Raw genomic sequence first — 6,370 nt, forward strand, 5'->3', positions numbered from 1 at the left:
GCTGGGCAGTATCTTAGATACTAGTATTTAAGATACGTATCTTAGATAGGTACAATTACATCTTCAATCTTGTATCTTGTATCGAGATACATAATTTGAATGTATCTTCTATTGGGTATTTAAATACTTTATTAACTTATATCTAGTATCTTTTTATGATTAAGATTTAAGATACTAGAAACTAGATACATTCAAAAAATATGTTTCATATTTCATTTATACATCAGTTTTCCTAATTACCCAATAAGTAATAATATGTTTTAAGATTAGATTAAAGTAACTTTGGTGTCTGACGATAATATTATATCAGCGATATTTTATATATTTTTTATAGACAGTAAATCTTTTTACCTATTATTTCGTTTGTCTATTATTAGTATTATTATTTTAAGCGCATCTATAATGTCATTTTAAATTGTTAATGATCAATACATACCGTATTATTATACATTTATAAGCTATAATATAATATAAATGAATAATGATGTATGATAGAATTTAACGTGAGAAAATTGTATCCAAAGTAAATTAAGAAATTAATAATAATAAATAAATATAATGAGTATCTTGTATCTTGTATTTAGATACTTTTTTGAGGTATCTTGCCCAGCCCTGGCTACTATATTGGTACAATATGATTATATTCCAAACAGAACACCCTCCCCCCCTTCACCACAAATACCTCAACATTCGACGTTTAGTTCTGTAGAGTAACTTGCACGAATTGAATAACGAGTGAATAATAATATATATTAACACAACGCCTTCATCTAAGTTGAACGCTATAATAACAAACAACACAGCGGAGGCAATAGTGGTTTAAAAATGATTTATTAAACATTCAATTAATAAAAAAAATATATAACAGGGAAAGTCATCTATTTTAGCGCAGGTTTCGAGTGTACTTTATCATTAAGTAGACTTTAATTGGTGTGTTAAATTAAACGATAAATTATTGTCTATCGACTATCACTGCAGGGCCTAAATATGACACAATTCATTTTTTTATTTTAGTATATTTTGATTATATTACATTCTAAAGTGTCAAACATCACTTTCTATCAATATTTGTAAATTTGTTTAATATTTCTTCAGAAACAATGTCATTAGCGAGATCTCTCTCAATATTTATATGATTAGAGCCTGGAAGTTCATGCATTTGCAAAAAGTTGCTGGATGAGATAACAATTTGAATCACAATCTAACGAGTTCATAAATTAAATTTTAATATTACATATTTTCGCATATTTTGAGGTTTTTCTAAAAATATATGCATACTTTAAAATAAAATTACATTTTAGTGTTATTATTTTTTTATTAATATTTCATGATAATGTCGAACTTAGAGTATATTTCAAAATGTATTTATTGAAAAATATGTCCTTATAATAACGTTGCCGATATAAAATAAATACTTGATTAAAATTAAAGGTCTTTGCTAGGTCGGGCTGATAATTGTTGTTTATTTGTAATTGAAAACCTATCAAAATATTCAAAATTCCTAATTGTAAATTTTAATTCTTGAAGTAAATATAATATATTGTTCATATTAAAATAATTGTACATATTTTTTCCCATCTTTTAAATATTATTTTTACCAAAAAGAAAAAAACTTTACGTAAAAAAAAAATTACATATTTAGCGCATATTTGCATACATATTTTCATAGTTTTTAGTGCATAAACTTCTAGGCCCTATTAATGATAGGTACTTAAATTACTAATAAGTAAAGCGCTGCCGTAACATGTTGCTTCCCAATCAATTTTTCAACCTCCTCATTGAGGAAAAACTTCGTTCGCGTGTCGCAGAACTGACAGGAGGTATGGTTAATGAATTAACTTGCATGTATAAATTTAGAAATATTTCTTTATTTAGAATTTTTTTTTTTATGTCATCTAACCTGTTTTTTGATGTATTTCTGTTTTTAAGAACTCTGTGTTTAAATTTATTATATCATAAAAGCATAGAATAATTTTATTACGTTAGATACTTAATAACTTATATATATCTAATATGCACCGTATAATGCTGAATAAAATGTTAACTATTTTCATAATCAATATTCATAAAATGATCAATGGCTTTGGCCATAATCATTATTAATAATTGTTTTTTATGGCTAAAAAATTAATGAATTGAACACACAATGTCACTTAGTAGTTAGTCACTATAATTGTGATAATATAATATAAATTTTATCATTCACTTATTAACGAGTTCATATGTCAATATGTTTTATTAATTAGTATGCAAGAACAGAAAAAAAAATGATGATAACATCTTAAAAAATAAAATTGCAATGTAAAAACTATAGATATTTGAAATTACAGAGACGTGGAACTTGGGGGCGCTTAAAGTATAAAGCTGCGGGTGCTTCAGCACCCCCGTAGTTGCGTCACTGGTATAGTCATATATCTATTTTACGTTTTAAATGAAGGTAAGTACCTACTACCTATGTATAAATTATGAATTTAACGTAAAATTTATTTGCAATTTCTATTTTATGATTTATGAACATTATTAAGGGGATTTCGATAAATAATAAAACTATTTGGGACATCACTGCAGCGAAGTAACATTTCATAAAATTTGTGATGTTAAGTTAAAAATAAGTAGTTGGCCCAATTTAATAAATTTAGTCTTTTCAGGCCACTAAATATAATTATTTCATATATTGAAATAGGTATGTATCAAAATATCGTGTAAAATGTATTTTGTAAAAATTATGTTAAATTAATATTAAAAATTATAGCGAAGTTATAAAGCAAAGTTTCAACTTTTATTTTAATTTGACAATAAATAATAACCTGACGGTGCGGTGATCGATGTAGGTATATCTAAAACAGGCCAATGACCATTCCTAATCACCGTAATATCCCACCAGCCGCTACAGGTAGTTATAGATGGAAATGTGGAATAGAGATACTATTGTCATTATTGCAACCGTATGCAGATTATACTTTAGAGCAGCGGTTCTCAAACTTTTTTTTTACGTACCACTTAGGTATATTATCTATCAGTCGCGTACCACTAATGACTAAAAATAGAAAGATCCAAAATCCAAATTGTACAGTTAAATACATTTTTTTTTTAAATAATAAGGCAGTAAAATACTACAACTCCAGTATAATAATTTTTTATTTATTAGTTTTTTAAAAGAAGACAGGAATTAAATAATTGAATGGGTTTATTATCAAAAAACAGACCTCTGCGTACCACCATGTAGTCTTTCGCGTACCACAGTTTGAGAACCGCTGCTTTAGAGCATCGTTCCCCAAAGTGTGTTCCACGGGATGTATGTAATTATATTGAGAAAATTATTTCATACGAGTATTATACTTGAATTACCTATAGATATTATTATCTTATATTATTTAAAAAGGGGGTTCTAGCCGTTTTAGGAAACATAAATTATTTCTCAAGGGTGCCGTGGTCGTAAGAGTTTGGGAACCGCTGCTCTAGAGCATCGTTTCTCAACATATTTTAGTCACGGACCTTTTCAGAAACTTGAACATTTTGCGAAACACTATTTCTATCCGTCCCAAAAAAAAGAACCAACACTCATTGATCAAATCAAAAACGTTATTTTCTAATTTATTTTTTCCTGTTAAAAATACATTCAAGCTGTTTCGTATTAAAAAATAAAAATAGTAAAAATGTTCTTAGATAAGCATCATAAACTACAAGGTGCTTACAAGTTTGTATGATATATTATATAATGTGTACTTACCAGTATCGCACCGTATAATTTCAAATCCATATAGTTAAATCGAAATTTTCACAAAATTGATACCTATCCATTTCATGGTCTTTAATTATGATGTGCCAGTGGTTTTTTTTAAGTTCATGTAAGGGAAACAAATTTTATCTATTTTATCGAAAAATTGAGACTACTGCATTAGGTACCCTTTAAGTACTCGTAATTAATTAGTTAAGTTTCGTGAAACAGTCATCAAAAATTATTTTTATCTAGTTATATAAAAAAAAAAATACTCTAGAAATCTATCGATCTATACACAAATGACAAATATAATGAATACTTCTTAGTTCTTTGATTGTTGTCAACAATATTATATTTAAAAACTATAATTAAGTTTCAATAAAGTTATATCAACCTATTCATCAAAACTCGAAGGGTGTTAATAAACAACAGTTTATTTTTTTACCCCCTATAGATGACTAAAGACGTATAGAATAACACTATGCCTCTATAAATATTTAGTTTATTAGTTATGAGTATTTATGACATACAAAAATCGAAAATTGTGTTGTTTAATTAAATGGATATCATTGGTTACAGATTATACTTCTATTAAAATTAGAAAAATATGTCATAATATTATTGTATTTGTAATATATATTTAAACTAAAGTAAGTAATATGGAAAACTATAGAAAAACAGATCAATTGTTACTCGAGCGAAGTCGGGTAATACAGCTAGTATTTTATAAATTATATTGTAGATAAATGGTAGGTATGCGTAATGCGTATGTAATAAACGTGATATTGTACCTAAATTACATATACTTATAAAAAATAATGGAGGACTATTATAGCCGCTTGGCATCTTTACGATTATCATAGGAAAATCGAATTGTGTTGGTATAACTAAATAATATACTAATAGAAAGACATAAATGTAATGTATAAAATAATATTAAACATTAATATTAGTTAATTATTATGTCATAAATATACTGAATTTGTTAAGCAGATTGATGATTAATTATTAACATTCATAAAATACATGTTTTAATTTCATTGTTAAAATGTATATCCATTATTTGGAACACTACTCTTTTCATTGTATACTCTATTATTATTATTGATGTCCAATAATTCACTATAATTGAATAATAAATAAAAAAAATGACTCAATTTATACATTAATATTAATTATTAGTATAATATTTAATAATTTGTTATGCTTAATTAAGTACAAAATGCTATTTTCCGATGACTATTTCACGGAGGAAAAGTTACCAATAAATAAACAATAAAAAAAAAATATATTTTACACAGATGGAACATTGAAGTTGATGAAACAAATATCAATTTCCTGAAAAGTTCGATAACACTATATATATGAATATGTGACATAATATTATATTATAGGCATGTCAGCAGCGATTGGATGACGGTGAAACTGCATTGTAGTGGTTTATACAAATATTTTATGAGAATTTAATGTTAAGTACTTGAATTGAAAATAAATAAAAGAAATAACGTGTTACATGGATGTATTTAACATTATTATTATTATTATTATATATAAATGCATTTAAATAAAAATTAATGAAAAAACAATAAAAATACGTATAGCAATAGTGTACGTAATAATATTACTTAGTATTTATTAATCTTTTATTTTCTTAAAATGTAGACGGCATTGTAATGGTAAAAAAAAATAATAAAAATAATATATATACACATACTATACGAGAAATATAATTCAAATATAAACGTATTTAGTATGCGTAATAGTGATTTTAATAATAAATATTATTATGTACATATCTTTCACATACAAATTATATTTTGTACGATAATGAAACGTTTAAAACAAATCGTTTCCATCACTACTACTACCTGTAACCTTCAAAATATCCGAATGCCACTTTATCATAACCATTGAGAGCTGTGGAATTCAAGACTTGCTTATGATGTGGGGAGGGTATTATAATTTAAAAGCTTGTGTTTTACTTCTTATACTTGCTTTACTATACATTGATTGAAATATTCGATGAAACTCAGAACCGAAGAAACTCAAGAAAATGTTGAAGTTGCAATGATTCCATATTAATGATTATATTCTGAGATTCATTAAGATCGTCGGATTTAAATAGCACGCTTCAAGAGATATCTTTCAAGAAAGTGCAAAAAAACAATTTGTGTAAAAAATTAATTTTTAGATGGTTAATTACTTTTTATTATCAAATTGAATAGCTCATTAAAAAGTTCCACCTAAATCCGACCATGAATTTATATTATATATATTTCAACAATAGAAATCACTAATTGTCGCTCGCGTTTTTTAATCTTCGTCTTCATGTCCTCGAAGTACTGTAGTAGTCGTCCACGACGTGTTCGAGTTTCGGAATCTATCCACTTAAAAATATTATCGATGATTTTTGAATTTGACAAACGATTAACCAGTGATACATTGAATTATTATAAAACTTCACGATGATTGAAAAAAAAAATATTAATTTTTGTCCAGTTTGGCATAAAGTACACGTAGTCCTACTAAAATCGTGAGCGGGGCGAATGTAACGCTCTACAGATGTGTATGCGTATTACTTGTTATTCTTACTGCACTTCTGCAAGGTGGGTGCATATATACGTACAACACCACGTGTAATTGGCTATT

This window comes from Rhopalosiphum padi, chromosome 4, assembly GCF_020882245.1.
Source record: "Rhopalosiphum padi isolate XX-2018 chromosome 4, ASM2088224v1, whole genome shotgun sequence".
Classification (NCBI taxonomy): domain Eukaryota; kingdom Metazoa; phylum Arthropoda; class Insecta; order Hemiptera; family Aphididae; genus Rhopalosiphum; species Rhopalosiphum padi.